General features: G+C 37.8%; 1 protein-coding gene across 8 annotated transcripts in view; it reads right to left on the bottom strand.

Annotated features, from left to right (window-relative positions):
* Positions 1 to 24669, bottom strand: part of trps1 (transcriptional repressor GATA binding 1) — a 256388-nt gene that overhangs the window by 211669 nt on the left and 20050 nt on the right. For 4 of the 8 annotated variants that reach the window (XM_008108238.3, XM_008108236.3, XM_008108239.3 and 1 more), the window contains exon 2: positions 16036 to 16125. The exons of 2 other annotated variants lie outside the window; for them this stretch is intronic. The gene's annotated coding sequence lies outside the window, so the exon portion shown is untranslated. Of the gene's footprint in view, positions 1 to 4276; positions 6578 to 6611; positions 6682 to 16035; positions 16126 to 24669 lie in introns of those variants that run through there. 2 more of the 8 variants (XM_062980071.1, XM_062980073.1) reach the window with 2 other exon arrangements.

Here is a 24669-nt window from a genome sequence, read left to right as displayed (position 1 = left end):
TTCAATCAGTTCAGCATTTGTGTAAGAGTTCCAGTGTAAGATGAAACATGCATTTTATCTTTTGCCTAGTCTTCATCAAAACAATCTGGGTTTTAATTAAATAAATTGGAATGGTTTGGTTTAGAGAATTCTTATGTCAATGCTCATGTAATATGTAACTTCCACCATCACCCCCAACAAAAGGCTTCCCAAACTACTAACATATGGTGGTGGCATACGTGCAAAACTCATTCCACCATATGCTGCTTTTACACTTCCAGTTTATAGTTGGCAACAGATGTCATGGACATCATCGTTATTTGAACCTTGATCAGCAGGAAGTCGGTTTAGACATGTGCCTGAGCGCAAGATTAGAAATTAGAGAGGGCTGGGCATGGGCTTGTGCAAAAAGCAGATTATAGGGCCAGGGCTGGGGGTAAAGTGCTGAGTTCAATTTAATGGTTGATTAGGGCCTGGCATTCATGGGCAGGGGCCTAACCATTATCAAATGCACATTGGAACATCCAGGTTTTGAGGTCCCTGTGGAAGGCGGACAGAGTGGGTAATATTCTAATCTCCCTGGTGAGGGAGTTCAGGAGCGAGGGGACCACCACCAAGAAGACCCTCTCTCTCATCCCCACCAACCGTGCTTGTGACAGTGGTGGGAGTGAGAGAAGGGCCTGCCCAGCAGATCTTAGAGTCTGCACCGGTTCATAGGGTAAAAGCAGGTGAGAAGATATCAACTGAAGTACCAAAGTAGAACACTCTTCAAGTTTTTGGAAGAGAATAAAGAAAGAAAAACTCTGAAAATCTCAAAGTTAGGCACGATCTGAGAGAAAATTAATAGGCCTAGCATAATAGCTGCTCTGGAATATGGAGGCTGAATCTTCAGACAAGCACGGAGGAGATCAAGTCATGCCATTGGAGTTAAAAAAAAAAACCTTATCAGATCCTTAAAGATTGAGATGAGCTAGATTTACATAGCTACCTGCAGTATTATAATACTACAGGAAAATATAAAGAATGCAAAACAATTGGCAGAGATTTATCTCTCTAACTTTGAAAGACAGGACTGGGCAACGTAAACACAATCTTGCAAACTCTTAATTTCTTTAACAAGCAATTTAGTGCTGACAAGGGGGAGACAAGGAAAAGCATGCTTGATACACCCTTCCCTTCGCTAATGGAATATAAATCAGTGGTGTACAATTCCCTGTATTTCCTTTCCACTACAAAATACAACAGTCTAAAATCTCAGTTGGATGCAGTTTACTAACAATGTTTTATCTGATGATACTGGATCATTACTAATGCAACCCATGACACAAACTAACCACTTCCAGAAAAAGAAAAAGTTATTAAAGGCGATCTTGTTTCTCATAGTTTACTGAAATCTAGTGTTATTCATCGCTGTTCATCAAATAACTAAGCTTGCTTTCAGACTAAAATAAATGACCTGATCAAATGGAGACACAAGAAGGTCTTTTTAACCATAATACATATAGCCCCTGTAAGTATTCACCTGTTCCTGTAATCATATCGTAAGATCTCATTATAGCTATTTTCAGTCTCCTCTTCCCATACACAAGTACAGTAAAACCCCACTAAATCAAGCCCCACTTGTCCGAGCGTCCGTGTAGACCGAGCCAAATTCCTCCCCCCCCCTCCCCTCACTCACCCCACCAGATCCCGGTGCTGCCGGAATCCAGCTGGGTGAGTGAGTTTGCAAGGGACGGAGGGTGGGCTCGCTCTCTCGCTTCGCTGCCGGCCCCAGCGTGGTGAAGGAGCCGAGGCATGGGCGGGCAGGTGAAGGAGGAGAGCCCCAAAGTTCCTCCTCGCTCACCCACTCACTCGCTGGCTAGGTGCCCCGTGCATGTTGCTAGGTAGATAGCAAGCGCCCCGTGTGTGTTGCTAGGTAGCGTGCTATCTACCTAGCAACACGCACGGGGCACTTAGCCAGTCAGCGAGCGAGCCCAAACACCCACCGAAGGGAGAATTTTCCTCTCCCTTCGGAAGGCACTGGGACCCAGGGAAGCACGAAGTCTGCCGCTTCCCGCTTCCCTGGGTCCAAGCGCCCGCCAAAGGGGGAGGAAACTTTTCCCTTCGGCGGGCACCTGGGCCTGGTAATTCGAGTTATCTGGGTAAGCCGAGATGAGGTCCGCCCGTTTAACTCAAATTACAGAGGTTCTACTGTACCTGGATTATGGTTGTGCCAAGGAAACAGTCTGGTAAATAAGGCAACAAAATTAGTAATCTGTTTGCATGTTTTCTATGATGACTCCAAAGGAGAGATGGAGTGTCCCTGTTTCTTCCACCACTCTAGGCATTTGCTGACAATACTTCTTAGTTGCCTATGGCAAACTTACTAATGCTTGAATACAAGGTAAGGGAACAGAAGAACTAAAAAAAAGCACCTGAGTAACAGAAGTAATAATTTAAATGGTGCAGACAGTTTTCCATGTGTTTTTTCTAGTGCTTTCTGCTCCCCTTGAGAAGAATTGTATCTTATAGCATTAAAAAGCAATAGGGTGAAGCTTAGAACAGTCATTTGTTTGGTCTAAATGTTTGGGTCATGGGGAACTACAGTACCACAGATGTAACTTTCCCAAGCTCTGAACAACTGTAGCAGTAGAAAACCTGTTTCATAGTCTAATTAAAGGAAATAAATATCTATTATCTTAATAATGGGCAATGCTCAGTCTCTGACATGCAATTTCTTACTTTGCACCCAATTAGAAGGAGAGATGGAGGTAGTATTGAGTCAAAGTATGAGCAAAGAGATCATTTGTCCCCAATCAATCAATCAATCAATGAAAATAACAGTACAAAGTCTGTGTGACAGTCCAGTAAATTGTCATTACTGGCAAACTTCAGTCCTCTAAATAGGTTCTCATATACAGTCCATACATTTTCATATACAGTTTCTTATTTTGAATCTAATACGAAGAAAAGATGGCCTAGTGGCAAGCCAAAGTATGAATTAATATATCATAATCAGAACAGACATATTCCACTACATCTAAACACGGTATGGATGAATATTTATCTTGGCAGTTATACGTGAAGGCAAGATCTAAAAATACTACATACATGACTCATTCAATGTAATTTAAAACTACAGGTAGAAAGAAATTTACTTCCCAAAACTAAATGTGAGATCTAATGCTTCTCTGAAGGCCATTGCTCCTGGAATGGAATGTTTATTTTCTTAACTCAAAATAAGTCAAAGGGGTTTGTGCACCTTCATACCCAGGAGAAAATGTCAACCATCACTCTAACTTTCTTCAACGAAAACATCACAGAATTGTAGAGGTGGAAGACATCCCATTTATCCCAATGACACTACTAAAACTGGCACCCATCTAACCTCTGCTTAAAAATCTCAGATGAAACAGAGACTGCTACCTTCTAAGGCAGTCCATACCATATTGAACAGCTCTAATGATCGGGGGTTCATTCTTATGTTTAGTTATAATCTTTCTTATTTCAGTGATTTGGATCCTAGTCTCTCGAATAATTGAAAACAAGTTGCATCACCCTCATGTTCAATGTCTGCAGATTTCTGAAGATAGCTATCCTATCTTATCTTCTTTACTCAAGACTAATCATACTAATTCCATCAAACATTACATTTTCAGAGCCCTACCATCTCAGTCACATTTTTCTAGGTGTGTCCCAAGCTTAACAATATTCTATAGTGCCCAGAACTGGAAATATTCCTTTGATGCAGTTAACAAATACATGATCTTTTTTTCCCAATGCAGATCAAACTGGTGATTCATGTTTGCTGTAGGCTGGATCGTACCACATTAACAATTTACTAATTGATTTCAAGATCTCTTCCTCAGGTGAACAAAGTGCAGATTCGTTAGATGGATGCACATACAGACAAAAAGATCGGGGGCAATGCCATAGATCAACTAGATATGCAAAAAATATTGGCCTGGTTTAGTTAAAGATCTGCTATGCCTTTTAAGATACACCTCTTAAGATTCCTAGATCTCTTTCACTGCAGTCAAGACAGGTATTTGTGCAGATTATTTTTCCTGACATAAGTCTATGGAAATTGACTTTGCTGTTTTGACCCAATTTCCAGTATCCTGAAGATCTTGAATCCTAGGTTTTTAGTTTTCTGAACTACTAGTTAGCTATCTCCTTTCGGCTTTGTTCCATCTGCAAATCTAAGCATCCTTTTCTTCCGTAATCTAAATTATTTGTAAAGACAGTGAATAATACTCAGTGCTGGAGAGAACCCTGAAGCAGTTTTCAGACAAAAAATTATTTAGTGTGTGCTTACATAGACTATAGCCAATTCCATCAGACCTCTTCAGTAAACATTTGCAGCACTCAGTTTTGGCACAGTGACAAATTCCAGGGCTATATGTCCTGATTGGTACTTTCTTCAACTTAACCCCTACAGACAGAAAGGAAGACAAAGAAAGACTATGTGTCTTGCCAGAGTTACCTAGGTAATATACTTACTATATGAGGTAAAATAATTAACAGGCCAACCCACAGTGCAAAGCAGTTGGTATATAAGCCAGTTCTACAACCCTGAGGTCAGCAAGAGAAAATTCAAACAGCTCATCTTAAATCCAAATAACTGGATTACCACTACAAATGTAGGAAAGTACACACAGAGTCTATCTTGGAAACTTGACAATTTATCAAAACAGGATATTTTAGCTAACCAAACTGAATCATGCGTGTCTTGTTGCACAGGATGCACAAACTGAATATTACCAGATGCCCACACCCAGATTAAACCAATCATAAAATCTCTAATGTTTTATTTTGGCTTCTTTAAATAATGCCCTATTTATTAATGAATAAACTTACAATTTTTTGCACATAAATACAAAAAAATCTTTATAATTAAAACTACCACACCAAGCTTCTATAAATAACAATATAACAAAAATTAGACACTAAAGTGGCAAATGCAATTTGATGTAACCAAGTGTTAATTGCTGTCCATTTCTGTCCCATGTACATACCATTGCTGGCTGAACCAAATGGAACTGATCAAGAAAGGAGTCTTGGAGCTACAGTGAGAAACCTAATGAAAATGCCAACCCAAAGATGGGATAATATGCTAGAATCATTATCAGGAAAGAGATAGCACCTCTATTTATGGCTGAATATAGAAGGATCCAAATCTAACTTCAGAGAACTAGGTGTTCAAACCCCCGTGCTTCAATGGAAAATGACATTTTGCCCAGTTTTAATAATCTCAACTTCTCAATAAATTCATTTAAAAGTTGAATTTACAAGAGCCAAAGCAACCACTTCAGCTTTTGTCATCCTTTGTAATTTTTTGTGTTGTCAAAGGCTTTCATGGCCGGAATCACAGGGTTGTTGTGTGTTTTCCGGGCTGTATGGCCATGTTCCAGAAGTATTCTCTCCTGATGTTTCACCCACATCGATGACAGGTAGAAGTTATCTGCGTTCAGTTTCTCGAATGAGACAGAAAAGGCATACATGAAATTTTTTAGAAATACTGTAGAGATCATAAACTTTGTGTGGATCTACCTGCAAATGTGATCCCAAATCTGATAAATAGCAAGAAAGGAGACAAGCATGCAAGAACAATCTGAACAGAACCAAAAGATTTCTCAGAAGCCCTTGTCTGTGTAGTGCTAAAGGCCTTTATGCATTTCCCTGAGCGCAAATCTCTTGGAACTCAACTTCACCTTTGAGTAAACATGCAATAAGATAGGCCGGTATGTCAGGCAGTTTAATTTCTTACATGATTAGAGCAAATGACTTCTCGTGTTCAGACCTCAGTTTTCAGAACCGCTGCCTTTTACTCTAATAGGACAATTGATTTCCACATGCGCTTGTAAAGGTCATTATTCATGAAAGCTAAATATTCCTCGTGCAGTTACTACCTATATGAGGAATATTCATTTTCATATGAATTTCATTTTCAGGAGCCATCTTTTAATGCAGCTTAGACTCCTGTCTGCAACAATAATACCTACATACACGCAAAAAGACAAATAGCTACAAGGTATGTCTCCATGAATTATTCTTTAATGTTGGCTTGGAGAGATTCCAAGGAAGCAAAAAGCCTAAGAAAAAGAAGATGGTTTGGCTTCCCCTCACCTCTTCCCATGTCAACAATTCACTCAAAAGAGAGGGTACAGTTTCTTTTGGGACGGGACAATTCGTTTGGCAGTCTGCCTCTTATGGGAAACTGTGATTCCATAGAGAAATGCACTTTCCCACTTTCAGAAAAGAGCTCTGCAAAGATATGATCTCTATTCCACACAGATCTAAACTCAAACAACAGGCATATGGTATGTCCTGTTCAGCTGTAATAGCCTGGATTGAGAACACTCCTTTAAAATCAGCAACATCTTTTACAGTACGATACATCTGGTAACCACAGAAGGGAATTCTCACTTTGGAAAGATAGCTGCAGTACCTTTCAAACAACTGAGCTCATCATAACTTTAAATAAAAGATGTACTGCTTTAATTCAACCACAAATATACAATACACTACATGGAATTTTAGCTTAAAAGAGAGTGAAGATCTGAGGTTATGAACACTTGAAAGTCTAAAGTGAATAAAAAATGAAAAAAGGAAATCACCATAAGTATTGCAGCCAGTTGCTGTGTTCTTACCTCTCTTCATCATTCATAAGGCAGTAAAAGCAGCAATAATATATCTATGGCATCTCATGATGATTTTACTCTGTGGACGACACAGTAAATATCCACATGGATATTTTGTTGAAGTTGATGACGGTAAAGTGGACAAGTACTTCTTCAACCCCCCTCCCCCCCCCAAACAAAACACAACACAAGTTTTGGAAACCAGGAAGGGTTAATCTGCTCTTTTAATCATATTTCTATGATGAAAAATAAATCCTTTTGCTATGCCTGTTGCTTCAACTTCCAAGCATACTCTGTTTCAACTGTAGTTTGTTGAAAGACTATTAGCAGCATGGAATTTTTTTAGAAAAGAACACAAATACTTTGTCTAGCTTTCAACTGTTCAGTAGCTGTCACTAGTGAACAATAGACTGGCAAACTGCCTCTCCTTACTGAGCAATTTCCAGTTTCGAACTGCTGATTCATAATAAGGTACCAAGCTTGCATACAGTCAATTGTTTTATCCTTTTGCCTCTTTCCTTGCTCTACAGCTGGAATGAAAAACTTGTGGCACTCTTTACGTTGTTGAATTCTATATCCCATAACCTCTAGACAAAGGAGCTAACATTGACAGAAGACAGAGAGACAGAAGTTGGCCAGCAAAAGTAGTAGTGACCAAAATCTTAGTAACAGCAATATACTACTTATTTCAAATATTTCTTAATAAAAGCAACAAATATTGTTTTCTTTGGCACAATGCAAACTTTGTGCCAAAGAAAGGACTTCACAATGTGTAACTTCTGAACATGGTCTTCCTCCATCAGCTTCCATGATATTGCCTGTAACTCAACTTTCCTGGTCTTCCTTTTTTCCAAATCATAGCTTGTGTACTCTTCTCTCTGTTGGCTCTCCATGTATGCTATGCTTACCTATGAATTAGCATACCTGAATAGGGCTACTGTCTACTGAATTTCAGAAACAAAACAAAAAACATTCTGCACTTAGGAACATTACTGTTAGTGCTTAATATGCCGATGTCAAAAAGAAAATGATTTATTCACACTGAATCATGAAGAAACAAGTTGATCAAATGAACTTGTTTAGGTGCCAGATTTGTAAATATTATTTTTAGAATTACTAAAAATGGGCTGCAGTTAAAGTGATGAGCACCATTACTATTAATTGAAAACAACATTGCCAATGTTTAATTAGTAAAATACTGTGGTTATATTTTTTAATAATTTGTGAAATCTTTTTGAAAAATTAGAGCAACACCTTTAACATGGGCCCTTGGTATCCATCAGGAATTGGTTCCAGGACCCACCTACCAACCAGCTATCAAAATCTGTGGATGCTCAAGTCCCATTAAATACAAGGGCATATCAAAATAGTGTCCCTTAAATAAAAAGGCAAAATCAAGGTTTCCTTTCTTTAATACACATATTGTGTACTTCTATTTGTAAATTGCTGTTTTTATATATTTAACATATTTCTGAATCACCTCTCCACTCAACAAATGCTCAAAGCAATTTACAATAAAACCACAAAACAATAAAATGCATTATTACTAAAACAAAAACTGCTAGAATACGCAACAATAAAACAGAAGAAGCTTCTAAAATCACAATGGCCTTAGTCAGTAAAAACACAGAATACTATCGTTCTCACCAGCTGTCTGAAGGCCAATAATAAACAAACTAACTTTCCCTAAAGCACATTCTACAGCAGAGGTATTGCTAAACAGCAACTTTGTGTATCCTACCTGCAAATGGAAAAAAAACAATGCTTCTGCTACAGTTCACTATTTCAAGACGATCAAACTTAGTTTTTATGCTCCAAGCTTCAATAATTGATGAGAGGTGCAGAGCTCCAGCTCAACCAACTTTGATTATTTATTGAGGTTTTCCATCAAATGAAGAAAACTGTCGCTCACAAAAATGTATGTCATAACAATTTTCCTTCATTCCTTGTGTGTTTGTTGCAAAACAAATGCTGCAATCAACCCCAACAAACCCCTATCAGAAGTCTTTTGATTTTGCACCCATTTCAACATAGGCCAGAAACCTGCTGATTTACTGCACTAGCAATTGAATTTTTCCCCACAGTGATGCAGTAAGGGAAGGCAAATAAAATCTGTCAACGCTGAGCAGCCTATTTCTCCAGGACTTGACTTCTTTCATGGATTTTCTTCTTTATCCGCTATACCAGTGCAATAGCTCAGAGACAAGATATTGGCCTGTTGAAAAACTCTTTTAAAAAACTCTTTTAAAAAACTCTTTAAAAAAAAGTTTTACTATTTGATTTTTTTCCTTGAAGGAAAAGACATTACATTGGAATCAGAGTTAACCAGGACAACAAGACCAATTTTAGCATATGTGGGTGTAGAAGAAAAACAATCTCCAAAGAAATTCAACCAGACCAAATTTGGAATTATGGTGTGATGAAATTCCTGCAACAAACACCATTCATTTTTTTCAGTTTGAGAAAAATCCAATGTTAACATATTAATTGGCTTAATTTATATATTGCCTTCTTTTTCTTAAACAAAACTACAAAGTAAACTCATCATGAAGTGTAATAAAACCAAGCAATTGAAACTGTCAGATTCCTCTGAAATCATTCTTCATTTTTTCCAATTAAAACAAATTCAACATTAAAACTTAATTTACATATTGCTTCATTTTTCTTTTTCAAAAACCTGGAACATAAACTCATTGAAAAAGTATAATAAAACCAATCAGTAGAAGTAGTAAAACATCTTCAAAATAAGTAAAATAACTGTCATTATTAGTAATCAAAAATGTCCAGGAAAACAAATGTGATGAAACTGCTTCATGCTAGCAGTCTGCCTGAACACATAGAGGGAATCACAATGGAAAAAGTTCACCCTTTTCTTTTTACTGAACTCTGTAAGTTGTGGAATGGTACTCAAAACATACACCCCTAAAGGCTACATGCAAAAAGGAAGATAACCTGATCCTGAGTCATCCAGAAGCTTATAAATAACAGCAATATACCTTAATGATGGTTTGTTTGATCACTGGCTACAAGTACAGAACTTTCTGTACATGAGTCCTTTGTATGCCATAGGAAACAGGTGACACACATAATTGGAAAAAGGCTTCACTGATTTTAAAATAATTTACTTACAGGATACGAGTCTAAGCTTTGGAAGTCTTCATGTAAACACACTTACAATGGTATAAGCCTCAATGGCACAGGGTAAACAGCCTTAAAACACATCTGAAGCCATGATTTTTTTGACTCTCTACTATCTCGCAATAGCTCTCCCATTTTTTCCACAAGAGATTTTCCCTGCTTTTAAGTTGCCAGATGACATACAAGATGGGGCTCCTGTCACTTTTATCTTTAATTGATCTTGGAACAGTATGAAATACTACGAAATACTAAGTAGGGCAAAGGTACTTGAACTCCTCCATATTTCAAACGTCAGCTTTCATCTACAATTTTCAACTTCCATCCCCTCACAACATGCCTATTCCAATGTCAGTGGAGGCAGGAGGAGGCATGGAGGAGCAACCACATAGTACTTCTGCACACTGGATAACAGAACAGAGGAAAAGTAAAAACTATGCTGAGATAAAACAAGTAAACTCAGCTGCAGATCAACACATATTAAATCATAATTAGGCATAAAGGTCCATGTGTATATAAGCAAGACTCAGCCGTGAGCAGATCACAAAAGGGAAAGAGCAAAGAAATTGTTCCACTAAACCAAACAGAAAATGGTGATGGGAGTGAATTGCCTCAGATTTTTCATAGCGAGAAAGTCTAAGATCACAAGCAAAAACAATTATATGAGAAATTATTCACCTATTATTGAGAAGAAGAGGATCTCCTCAAATCGGAAGGTTTTTACTTTGCTTATTTTCCCTGTTCATAATTTTGCTTTTGTTAAATAGAAGGCCAACACCTCCTTCCCCAAAACATCACACAGAAAGTTTATACGAATTCAGGAGATGGATTTAAAACTCAAATAGTGAACAAAAGGACACCAGATGGGTGTACGGCAAGTTCTATGGTCTGTCTTAAGCCCTAACCAAGCAAAAGTCCTTTGCTGCTCTCTGAAACATACATACCAACACGATGTTTCCCTCCCTTCCAAGCCTCTGCAAAGTTTCAAAAGGCTTGCTAAGTAGTGTAAATAGGATAGGGAAAAAAGAAAGACAGAACCGCAAGGATTAACTCTAACATGTCCCTATATCTTCCCATAACGTTCCCTTTCGATAGGCATACAAAAGCATTCACTGATCAAATAGCTTTCTTCTACTGTACCAGAGCCAAGTGCAGTCAATTACTTACTCTCATGTAGACTTTTATAAGAGATAAGAGTTATATGTACTGAATACGCACATGCTCTTTTTTATTACTAAATTGGTTGGATAAGAAAGAGATACAAAAGGGTTTCTGTGCTGGGCAAAGCTTCAACCAGTTCTTTCACAGATTGACAAAACACAAGAGAATGAGAGAGAAAGAAAGAGAACGCAGACAGTCTATCTTTACACAACTGAACAGCTCTGAAGTTCAACTCTGGCCTGGAAAAACCTGGAGACTCAGAAACAGCTGTTACAAAAAAAAAACCAACACTAAAGAGTAGAAATTTACAATCTCAATAAGTCACTGCTTCTAATTTGCCTTACAGGGAACATCTGGTATTTTTTAAAAAATGTCCAAGTTCCCAAATATGCATTCCAGGATACTGGAGCCCCAACATTTAACCAAACACAATCACTCCAATGATGCTGACCCAGTTTCAGTGGCAATCATTCTGCCAGAGTAATCCTATCCTTCCATGCAGTAGAATGAAGGAAGACACTCCTGAAATGATGGGACATATAGGCGAGACACAGAAATTTTCATTTCTTCTTCATGAAAAGGATCAACTAGGCAATTAGCTCATTAAGAATAAAGATTTTGATCTCATCTCAATACTAGACCTGCAGTGGAGAATACTGACAAATGACATTTCCATCAAACTCCCCATGCTCCTGTCTTTACCTTATAATGTTCTTGTTTCATTCTGTTGAACTTGTTAACATTGGTCTGAGAAACAAGCAAAAAAAATAGGACCCATCCGACTTCTTTTGGACACTGCATTTAAGATTATACCATAGCCACCTATCCCTAATCAAAAGCAGGCTTGTGACAGGCAGATGAGGGCCAATTTCTCTAGCGTGTACAGTGTTGGAAAGGTATGGAAACAATTCCGGTGTCTGTGGAAAGAATTACCTAGATTAGTTGCCAATTAAGAAAGGAGGATGTCAACCCACCCCCAGCCATTAGTTTGCCTGCCCTATTTCATTCATATGTCTGTATATTTAATATTTAGCCTAGTCACGCAAAGTGGCTATGCTCGAGGATGCAGGAGAGGCAAGTTTTATGAGGAGTGTGGACAGGTGATGGAATGCTGTTCTACATGTTAGACAAGACAAGATGGCAGAATGTGTTGGTTGAATCCTTGGGCCATATACCATGGCAGACTGCAAGTGGGTGGTCAAGGTAATTTTACTATATGAAGAAAATCAGCACATCAATAAATCAGAAATACTGAATCAGCTTATAACTATTCATAAAACTGAATTCAAAAATAGGATGCTAACTATACACCTATGCACATATCTGCACACCTTTTGGAATAGCCTGCCAATGGCAAGAGATTCTCTTAATCAGAGCAAGAAAGATTATATGTTTTAAACTTTATCTCACATTGCAATTATTGCCACAATGAAGAACCTTCCTTCCCAGTTTCCTTTTAACATTCCCAGAGAGTATCTAATTTTTTCCAAGCGAGTCACAGCTTCTGTACCAATTCTCTGCACCCTAAAGATCCAAAGAGACCATCTCAAATAGCATCCTCATACATATCTTTGTTCATTCACAGCAAGGAAATGAGTGAATGAAGCTACAAAGGAGGCAGTTCAGAGTTTTACGGGCAGGCATTCTGCCAGGCTTCTCTTTAAAACACACAGATTTAGCCCCTTAGCAACTACATGCCCCAATGTAAGATGCTTTGAATAAACACCGCTTGGTAGCTAAGCATTTACCGGGAAGTGTTGGCAAAACGCAACTGTTTTCTATCCAACAAATTGCCTATAACCATGAGCATCCCACTAGATTGGAAGGTGTTGTAAACCAAGCATCATGTCACAAATTGTAATATCGGGAATTTTGTTTGGCCAGTTTGTTTAAGCGTCCCCCTGCCCCCTCCACCAGAGGCAAACATACCAGTAATTATGTCCATGATTAAGTATAATGACTGACCACAAACTGTTTCATATTTAATGGGGGGGGGGGAAGAGTGGGAAGGATCTGGATCCAGCACATAGTGAACAAATCCAGTCCTCTTCCAGCCAAGTAGCTTACTAAGTGACCTTGGGCCAGTCATTACAGCCATTTGCCATTTAGCCTGGTGAGTAAGTTAGCATGACATTAAAATATAGACATGCCTTCAAGATTTTCCTTAGAGGAAATTCAAACTTTAAGGTTTTTTTCGTGTCAGGAGAAACTTGAGAGATTGCAAGTTGCTTCTGGTGTAAGAGAATTGTACGTCTGCAAGGACATTGCCCAGGGGATGCCTGGATGCTTGTTGATGTTTTTACCATCCTTGTGGGAGGCTTCCTCTCATGTCCCCATGGAGTTGGACCTGTTAGAGGGAGCTCATCCATGCTCTCCCCAGGTTGGATTCGAACCAGCAATCTTCAAGTCAGCAATCTTCAAGTCAGCAGTCCTGCCAGCACAAGGGTTTAACCCACTGCGCCACCAGTCATAGGGAGGAGGGAGCAAGCTTGTTTTCTGTTGCCCTGCAGACTAGGACACGGAACAATGGCTTCAAACTACAGGAAAGGAGATTCCACCTGAACATCAGGAAGAACTTCCTCACTGTGAGAGCTGTTGGGCAGTGGAACTCTCTCCCCCGGGCTGTGGTGGAGGCTCCTTCTTTGGAGGCTTTTAAGCAGAGGCTGGATGGCCATCTGTCGGGGGTGCTTTGAATGCGATTTCCTGCTTCTTAGCGGGGGGCTGGACTGGATGGCCCATGAGGTCTCTTCCAACTCTACTATTCTATGATTCCATGATTCTAGGGGCTCCGGTACTTAAAAAGTGATAAATAAATAACCCACAATGGATTTATACTGCTGTGCCATATGAAGGGGATGACCTTGCTTTTTGATTTCAAGTTATTCAACACAATTTTAAAACTGACTTATTTATATTTACACTTTTCAATTGAAAATGTGTCAATACTTCAAAGTTGTCTGATTTTAACAATGCACAAATGAAAACAAACAAGGAATGGGAACAAGATTTCTTCTATAAGAACACATATGCATTCACATTTTCTTCAGATTCCTGACGAATTTGATTTTGAAAAAGAGCATCACTACTTAAGTTTCAAGTCAACTGAATGGTTTCGGGGGGGGGGGGAGGCAAACGTATGCTTTAAAAAACTAAATTTGATTTATAATATATTACTGACCCTAAATTGATCTTGGATTATTTTTCCAAGTAGGAAAGTCAGCAGACTGTTGATACAGAAGCAACATGCACAGAATCAATAACAGAAATCTAGACTGTCAGTTTTGGATAAGACCATGCAAAAAAGTACAAGAAACAGTGACTATAGTTCAACTATAACTTGGATATGCACAACCAAATGTGAGTATTGTTTAAATGTTATACCCAAGCAGGTTATATAAATGCCGTTCCATTGAGTGCAAGGTCTCAAAGGGTTTTGTTTTTTTTGCAAGAACTTTGTTCACACACTGTTCTACTCACACTGATGCAAACATTTACACAACCACAAGTTGAAGCCCCTTACTCATATCCTCCTTATAGATTTATAGGAGCCGCAAACTCAGATCCGGGACATGCAGCCCTGTACCCCTTTACATGTGCTTCTATACCTTCTTCGAGCAAACAGGTTTTAGTGCTTTACCGAGTTTTATTAAGGAGGAAAAAAGGGATGGACCCCTGCACCAGAGGAACTTACAATTTAAACTGACATGTGTTTGTTCAGTTACTCAATCCTGCGATGAAAAGGGCACTGAACATATTTAGCAGCCAGGAAAACTGATGTTTCATTAGTAAACACAGACCAGATGGCAACCGCCACCCTCTTCAGCAGTGCCCACTATTTCTATCAAGTGTGTTCCTTATTTAGCCTAAACATTCAATCCCTTCCTCTCTGTCTTCTCCCTCCCCCCCCCCCCCAAGCCGCTTCTTTTCACATTATAACATTAAACAATCATGGCTCAAAGCATGGTAGCATATTGGGAAGGAAGAATATACACCAGACCTTTTTCAGCACAAACAGCATTACTGGAGTTTCATTGCCATCATTTCTCTCCCTTCACATTATTAACCAAAAGTATGTCTCCTTAAATACTTGTGGGAAAGGAGAGCTGTATAGACAGGCTAAATGTATTTATAAAAGAGGAGCACATTACGCTCTACACATGCCTGACAAAAAAGAGCTTCTATCGTCTTACAAATGTGTAAAAAGTACACATTAACCAACAGCCACACCGCAGTGAAAGAAAAACCATTAGAGAGCAGTTTTAAAACTATGATATCCAGGAAGCCCCAACCCACAAAAACCGTGAAGCTAGAGCAGGAATTGCCAACCTAGCTCAAGAAAATAGATTGTTTTCATCTTCCTCTGAAAAGTAACCGAGTAAAAGGAAACACCAGCAACAGAACTAAGTGGAACAACAGGAGACAACCACCTCACTCACAACAGTGGAGTAATGAGACACTGGAAAGTGGAGAGAGAGAAATGAGGCAGAACTACTGTAGACTGCTTCCAGCAGAATCCTTCCAGATGTTTCTTGCAACTTGTATCAAAACCCAGAAAGCTATTCTTTTGACTTCCTTCTCATCGATGACATGAAAAGCATGTGGGGCATTACTACTTTTCATACAACAACTTGGTATGGGGATTCTGAGGACTATAGTCCCAAAAAATAACTTTCCTAAACTCAGATTCAAAGATGTATAAAAAGGGCCCGAGTTAAACCATGATGACTGAGAAGACGATGAAGTCAGAGCATAGCTATTTGCTTCACTTCAAACCAACCCAGATCAATCTGATTTCAGAATCTGATTTGTTAACCAACACACTTAGAATAAATCACAATCCCCAAATTAAATGTATGAATGGGAAAGGAGATGATGCCCATGAGTCTGAAGCTCACTACAACTTGTTTGTGTCTAATTATTTAGCTAAGACAATTACTGTGGAAGTTTTATATAAACCTATTGCCACTAACAGCTATCTGAATACTAATCACATTTGGAAACCACAAAATCTAATAGCCATCAGAACATCTTTAGGTAATAAATTACATTATTTTGCCAATTCTGATCACATCAATACTCAATTTCACTGGGTGATCTAAAGTTCTATGAGTAAAATATGTAAAAATGAAGTACTCACCTTTCCTCTGATATCCTTCCAAATCGGGCCTGCTACCCACTCAAACAGAGTTTGGGTCCCATTCAAAATCAGCACGTCGAGATGCCATCACTGCAAATATACAGGGACTTGTATTACCTATGCTTTTTTCAGATGATGTATTACACCAGTAGCCCAATTTCCAAAAGTACTTATCTATGAAATGTGAGCTGCATTATCTTTATATAGCAATGTGCAAAGCCGAATCCAGACATTTACCTGAGGCAGTGTATCGCTTTCCATGCCACAGATGAGAGGCCTTGGGGATTACCAATAATTAATAAGAGATAAATGACTGCCCAGTTAAGATCAAATAAGCTTAGCACAGAGTTTCAGAAGGCTTTGAAATTTTATTAGCTACTACTGTACTTGCACTGTGATTAGTGGTAAGCTGCCTCTTCATTAGATAGTTCTCACATACATTAGGCCAGTCTAATTAAACAAATGCTGACTGGATCAACACTGACACATCAGAAACTATTCTGATGTGTGTGTATACTTGGATAACCTAGCATTGGGGAGAAAGGGCTTCTGTTATACACTCACACTTCAAAGTCAGGGAGACATGTTAAAGATTAAGGTCATTGAGCACTAAAAATTGATGAATCTATAACAATATTTCTAACAGGTTATTTTCTGGTACTACAGGTAAATATTAGAGGACATGTCTCTTGTCCCCTAAAATTAATATCCAGTGGTCATATACAAAGTGAAGAGATATACTACTCTTCCATGGATAATACAGTTATGTTCATGTGATGAATAGTGATCAGAAGATTATACTGTACTTTGATCAGGTAGAAATCAAGTTTGAACAATAAGCTTATTAAAGCACAAAAGTCGCACTTTTCAAAAATGCATCCTTTCACATCATCCAGAACTCCCAATCAAAGTAGACATTACAAAGTTTTAGACAAGAGAAAGAAACAGAAAAGTCTAAAAATCATCTTGATCAAAGGGTTTATAGTTACTCAGATTAAAATCCCAAGATGGAGACTTGCAAATCTTGGAACTTTCATAAAAATCCTATGGCTTTAATATCTGGCCTGATGTTTTTTGGGCATCTCTGTTTCCTCCATTCTGGAACATCCAGCTTAACAAAACTTTTGGGAGACCCATAAGCTCAGACTTTTAGTGATGTCTTTCGGGCCCAATAATAATATAAACTCTCATGGGTCATTTTTATCATGGGTCACATAGTTTATTGTGCACTGAGATACTACTTTAATGTCATCAGAGCAGTGTAAGTTCTGCTCAGTCACACCACTTCAGCAATCAGAGTGGGGGTAAATGGCATGGGTTTTACTCATGATCAGAAGATCTTACAGACTTCTGTGCAATAAGAAACTAAGACATTCAATCAAACCACATGGTTCCTTCTTGCAGATAACTAGAACAGCACAAAATTCAGAAAGATGGTAATGTCAAGACGCCATTCTCATATAAATCAGCCCATGCTAGACCTCAATCATTTCACTCCATCCCAAAATACAATGTTCAAAAATGCAAGTTACACTGCCACCCATCTCCCTGATATTATATGACATCATTGAGTATTGGGATTCTTGAATTATAAAATTGTGATTTCTGAAAATAAGATACCTTCCATGTATCCTTTTCCTAAAAAAAATGGGATGCATGTAAACCAATTTGTTTCAATGTCAACGTATTTTCTCATCAGTTCTCCCGAAGAACACTAAAAGCAATACTTGAACAGCCACAAATTACAGTAGGTTTATGATTGCATATTGAAGCAGTCAAGTCCATGCAAACCACATATTCAGTCAACTTTAATATGCTTGTAAATCTAACTATCGATTTGAAATACTTCATTTTTTTAATGTTCTCCTTTGACTGAAATAAGACAAAGCTATTTGTATCGTTATGTATTAGCACACCTTCCAGATATGCAATGTTACATTCAGATATTAATCAGGTGGCTCTTATGTCAATGGGGCAGTTAACTGAATTCTCATTTTAATATGAACTTCTAAAGAACTATGAAAAATGCTAAACTGTATCCAGTAAAATAAGTTAATATTAAAACCTAGAGCAAATTAATTGCCCCACTGACATTGAAGCCACCAGCTACCACTGATTTCAACTCAGAAGCCAAATACAAAGAAATGGTAACCTCCATGTGCCCTATGAAAAAGAAGAAAAAATCTTCACATTTAAGATGCTACAGAAAACACATATAAAGGAAATGTTATTAGCTATGTAACATGAATATAAATGACACCAGTAAATAGTTTCAGTTGCTTACTATGAGTAAAGTCTTTTGTATATTATTCCCATAATGTTTCTCTGTTTCCATGACCACCTACACTTATATCCAGACTTAAACATAGTTTTGAACAGCTTCAAAAATGCATATATTATTTCACCATTATTCATTTTGTACACCTTCTGGAAATACACCCATATACACACATTGTATGTCTCCTCTTGATACATATGACCCAGTGCCTAAATCAAGCAATGAAAAATTCTACTAAACATTTTACTTATACAGTAGAGTCTCACTTATCCAAGCCTCGCTTATCCAAGCCTTTGGATAATCTAAGCCATTTTTGTAGTCAGTTTTCAATATATCGTGATATTTTGGTGCTAAATTCGTAAATACAGTAATTACAATATAACATTACTGCGTATTGAACTACTTTTTCTGTCAAATTTGTTGTATAACACGAAGTTTTGGTGCTTAATTTGTAAAATCATAATGTAATTTGATGTTTAATAGGCTTTTCCTTAATCCCTCCTTATTATCCAAGATATTCGCTTATCCAAGCTTCTGTCGGCCCGTTTAGCTTGGATAAGTGAGACTCTACTGTACTTGGTCTAGTATTGAGATGAGACCAAATATTTCATTGCAAGGCTGGAAGATACCACAGAAGGTAAGGATTAAGAGCAGTCAATCCAAACTGACATGAGGAATTATATCTTGGCACTTGACTGCTTGTGACCAAAGGCCATCCCAAAACATACACACTAAAAAATAACTAAAGAATAGTATCTTTCTCATTTCAAATTGATAAGGTATATATATTATATTGGTATATATTAATGTATCTTCAAAAACATCCCTCACCTTTTAATACAGAAGACTTGACAAATAGCAGAAGACTGGCGCACAAAGGCTGTATAGACTGTTTAAGACAAGCCTGTATGACAATTTCATCCCAGTGACGAAGCTAAAAATATAAATTACTTTTGCATATATAGTATTCTTTTTTATTATAGATGAAGAATTAATGAAATCAATTCAAATCAATGGCATTGGAAGTTAGTACAATTCTATAGCCACTCCAGTAATTTGCTCAGAGGTCTTCACTTTGATTTATCCAACATCCTTTGTACAATAATATAAACATTTGTATAAACCCTTCACTAAGAGTACTCAATGCCAGATGGTTAAACCATCTTAATCTAGGTCACCAAGATTTAAATGTAATGTTTTAAAGTTAAATTAAGATAAGAGCTATTCAGCCATATATATTATTGAATAATGAGAAAATATCCTAATGAAAAACCTTCAACAAGTTCTGAGTCCCCCAGCAATTGATCAATTACATCACAAGAGTTAATTAAACTACTGACTGCATCAGAAGCATATTGTTTTCCCTTCTGATTTACGATCCTCAACCTTCTAATCTCATATATAAAACTAAATATGCAAGAATATACTACATGCATCCAATTAAGGAGATTGGAGCACTTTTTTATAGGAATACCATACTCTGGCCCTGGCCTGTAAGATACAGAAACATGGATACCACCCAAAAATATACTGCCAATAAACAAAAAAAAATCCAATGTTTATATACAGGCAGTCCCCAACTTACAAACATCTGAGGTACAAATGACTCATAGTTAGGAATAGGGCTGAAACAACAGGAAGTGTAAGAAATCTACCCATCAGAAAGGAAAATCACTCCTGAAAGAGTTCTCCACTGAAGTTTTATCACTAATGCTTGTCTCCACAAATTTTTCAAAATCCAATTATCCCAGGGACAGAAAGTGAGGTGAAATCTTCTGAACAGGAGCACAGACAGCAGGGTGTTATCTCTTCCTTATGCTATCCAAAGAATGAATGAATATATATATATACAGTAGAGTCTCACTTATCCAACACTCGCTTATCCAACATTCTGGATTATCCAACGCATTTTTGTAGTCAATGTTTTCAATATATCGTGATATTTTGGTGCTAAATTCATAAATACAGTAATTACGACATAGCATTACTGCGTATTGAACTACCTTTTCTGCCAAATTTGTTGTCTAACATGATGTTTTGGTGCTTCATTTGTAAAATCATACCCTAATTTGATGTTTAATAGGCTTTTCTTTAATGCCTCCTTATTACCCAACATATTCGCTTATGCAACATTCTGCCAGCCCGTTTATGTTGGATAAGTGAGACTCTACTGTATATGTGTGTGTGTGTGTGTGTGTGTGTGTGTGTGTGTATATATACATACACACACACACACACACACACACACACACACACATATATACCTACAGGGAATTTTGATGGATCCACATAACTTCATTGTTGATCCCTACCAACTGGTAATCCAATAGCACATCAGATCAAAACACTGAAGATAATAATGTTACACAATTTGTTGATGAACAAAATCAGAAATGTTGTTCTAAGATACCCTTTAAGCAGCTGGAGGGCAAAACCAGTGAGGGCATTTTAGATACATGGAACCATTCTAGGAATATACTTGTAGAGTCTATTCCTCAACTTTTCTCCTGGTTCGAATTGATAAATTCTTATACAGAAAATATTTTAAGGTAAGAAAATAGAAAACTGGGCCTGTAGCATGCTCGTTAGTCTTTTGGCTAGTGAATTGCTAAGCAGCCTAATGGAAAGCACATAACGCAGCAATATATTACTACTACCTTGCACGATCTTCAGAAAGGATTACAAAATCTAAAGGCATTATTACTTCAGTAAAAAGGGATAAAACCAGAATGGTACAATGGGAGAAAGGTTGCAAGACAGAATAGGTGAGATGGACGAAATTATGATATAATACTTCTGGCCTGGTCCCAAGTCGTATTCACCATCCTATCACATGTTTATCACCATGACATGATATCTGAATAACCTTAAGGAATTTCAAAGTTCTATGCATGCAAGATGTGATAGTAAGAATCATGTGGTAGGAGAATGGACTGTACATAACTTTACACTGCGGTCATTACTTTTGGATTTTCAGCCTTGTTAAAGCAATAATCCAATAATTTTTAAAGTATAAAACGTGTAGTTTAATTAATTCACTGTCTCTTGGAACCTGGGAACTCTGACCATGCAAGATGAAATCAAAATAATTCTCTTATTTTGATTTCTTCTTGCATGGTCAGAGTTCCCAGGTTGTTCTCATCATAAATTCTCCACAAATAAAATTTTCAGTGGTGTAACAAGTTGGGATCAGGATGTACAGTGAGTAGTGTGTTCAGATTACTGTTTCACATTCAAACTAAGCTGACAAAACATGTCACCATGTTGAGATGGAGGCCCATAAATAGACTTGAATTCTACAGAAAGTAAGTATCAAGAAGAACTTTAAAACTTCTTAACAGGGTCATGCTAAAAACATGTTGAACACAAATATGCAGATGTGTCCTTGATTCACGTAGAGAAAATGTGACACATCTCTTATTCTGAAAAGAAAGGTGGATACCTTTCTTTTTAGAATAAAAGACATGTCACATGTTTTCTCTATTTTTGCTCTCAAAAGGAATTTTTCATTATTTTTAATCAACCACAGCTGTTCTCATCTGAGTACAATGATTTCATCTGTAAAATGGTTTCATAATGTAGTCAATACAAGAAATCATACCTATTTAAGAAATCTGTTGTAGTTGTTCTATTACAATACTATGCAGTTTTCTATAGACACATAACTTCTTGACACTTGATGTGTACAAGAATGGCACACACTTTTCAAATATGTGGGAGTAGAAGCATCACAAGCACACCTTTCTAATCCACATTTCAAAATTTCCACATAATCTGAAAGACTTCACCGTCCCGCTGTTGGTGCCAACAATATACTACTAGTCATGTTTTCATTTTCAGGGCCAGGAAGAGACTCTGACTGGCATACCTGGATCAAGACCTGAGGCATTCCTTTCCAAAACAAAGCAATCAGTTAGGCCAAGGGAGCAATGAATGACACTGACCAACAATATCATCTGCTGAGACCACTGCCAGATCTTGATAATAGATGTCCTCAGTTTTCATTTGACTATGAAGACACAGCTACACACTTCTGAGTCCCCTCCTGCAGATCCTTACCCAGCAATGCAATGGCCATGAAGGGGGATATCTCACAATGAAACATTGAGTCCTGTCCTTGGTGACAAAGGAGTAGTAGGATCTTAGCCAAAGTGGGTAAGGTTTCTCATGAGACCAGAACCAAACTGTTGCACATACTAATTACCCCCTCCCTCACCCCACTGGTATACAATTCTAAAGAGAATCCATACACTGTCATGTGCAAGTTGTAGAGTAGGCACTCTTTACCTATTTACCTATTTCTATGGCAAAATATCACTCCTCAAACTATGCTCTTCAGTCATTTCTCCAAACTCATCAGGAAACTGAATAGTAGTTTGTTTCTATCTGAAGGGATCCATAACATAGAAGCCATTTACATAAGCTACATAGCACAATGACAAAATCAACTTTCATTTGCCCTTGGATCAAGTTGCAGACGTTTTTCAGTTGTTTAGAAAATTTCTAATCAGCTACTTCAGTTGCAAAAAAATTACAACTTGTTATAGGTGCAATTTTAAAATGACCTACATATTTCTGCTATAAAATTGAATATATTAAAATAGAAATTTGACAATCCAACCAGCATGCAAAAAAGAGAAAGAAATATGGTCAAATGTGATGATAAAATAACTACATCACCTATTTACAGGTTACAAATTACTGAAGAGCACTCCAACTTTAAATGTGATCCCATAGAAAACTCAACTAGTACCAACTTTGAATTATTTTGAATCCAGGGCCCTCAAAGAGAAGGCATTCCAAAGGTGGGGTACCAGCACAAAGAAGGTCCCTGATTTTGCATAGGTATAATTGTTCTCTCTCAATAATAGAACCAGAAAAAGATTACCTTAACTCAGAAGAAGGGTAGTAAAATCAGAGGCATTCCATCAAATATCTGCACCAGATATTGTTTGGCAGCAAATAGAGAGCCACTGTGTTTTTCCTTCCTAATTTGGTAATGGGGCTCCACCTAAATGAATCAACCAGAATTCTAGCAGCAAAAGCTGAATCCTTTTTAACAGCAGCTCCATCGATAATGTTTACAGCTATCCAAACAACCAAGACTAACCCTGTCTATGACATTTTGAGCTCCTTCGCCACTACGCTGATTAATTTGAATACTCTGAGGGTGCAATTTTCCAGTGAGGTACTGACACACATGGTCCCAATGTTGCAACACCAGCATCTTCTGTGAAACTACAAAGGATTCTCCTCAAATTGTACAATTATAAACACAACATCAAAAAATACTGCTAATCTAAGCTTCTTGTTAGTTTTTTCTGAGCTCTGCCCTCCCCGTCTGCAACTTCTCGCACGACACAAGCTGCCTTCATGTGTGTCACAGTGAATTAACTCCTGCAATCTAGAAATCACCACCTCCCTGCTCCATAGGGCCTTAAAATATCAGCAGACACATCTACAACTCTCACTGTGCCGCTCCTTGAAATGTTGAGGTTGCCCTTGCTTTAGGCAAGTCTGTTTGCATCAGCATGGGAGGAGGGGGAAGAGGAGAAAGAGGGAGGGAGGGAGGGAGGGAGGGAGGGAGGGAGGGAGGGAGAGAGAGAGAGAGAAGGAACAGATTTAAAGGCTTTAGAAAAAGAGATCCTATTATAACATTGTGCCGAATGTGATTTCAATACGGCCCTGAAATTTCATTTTGTAATGTATCATTACAGCCACAAATTATGGAGAAAAGGAGTTTGGTGAGTTATTAAAACAGAATACAGTGTGTGCTTATCTGCACGTTGCCACGCGCTACCAACAGGTTGTGCTTCTTTTTTCTATTCTATTTTTTAAACACTATTTTTAACAATCCAAGAAGTATACAACATATGGTTCCTTGTACCATAATCACCTTTTTTTGCTTTGGTACCCAAGGGATTACTATTTACTTGCGAAAATGTATGTCTGGTCAACAACAAGAAATTTCCTTGGTCTCTAATGGAATAAGGGGGATATTACCAAGATCCGAACTCCTGTTTCTGAAAACAACCTACTGCCAAGTCCTATCGACACCAGACACCACTCCCCACTTTATGGTGGGGGCCAGATGGTTCCCCTGAGGGTCTTCAGGTGCTGATCACTAGTCTACAGAACTGTTATTATTTGTTATATACACCAGATAACCATAGGTGGCAATTATTTATTCATTAAAACTTCCCAAGTTAAGAGAATCGTCTGAGTGCAAATGAACCAATGACTTGCAAAAGAAAAACTCAGTTAATTTCAGCTAATGAAATAAACACTTAAACACCACCTTTACCTTTCTAAACCCCATTCACATTAAGCTTTAAAATACTTATAACTTACTCCTG

The sequence above is a fragment of the Anolis carolinensis genome, chromosome 4 (assembly GCF_035594765.1).
Source record: "Anolis carolinensis isolate JA03-04 chromosome 4, rAnoCar3.1.pri, whole genome shotgun sequence".
Lineage (NCBI taxonomy): Eukaryota > Metazoa > Chordata > Lepidosauria > Squamata > Dactyloidae > Anolis > Anolis carolinensis.
The sequence above is the reverse complement of the archived record's forward strand: the minus strand, read 5'-3'. Positions and strand labels throughout refer to the sequence as shown.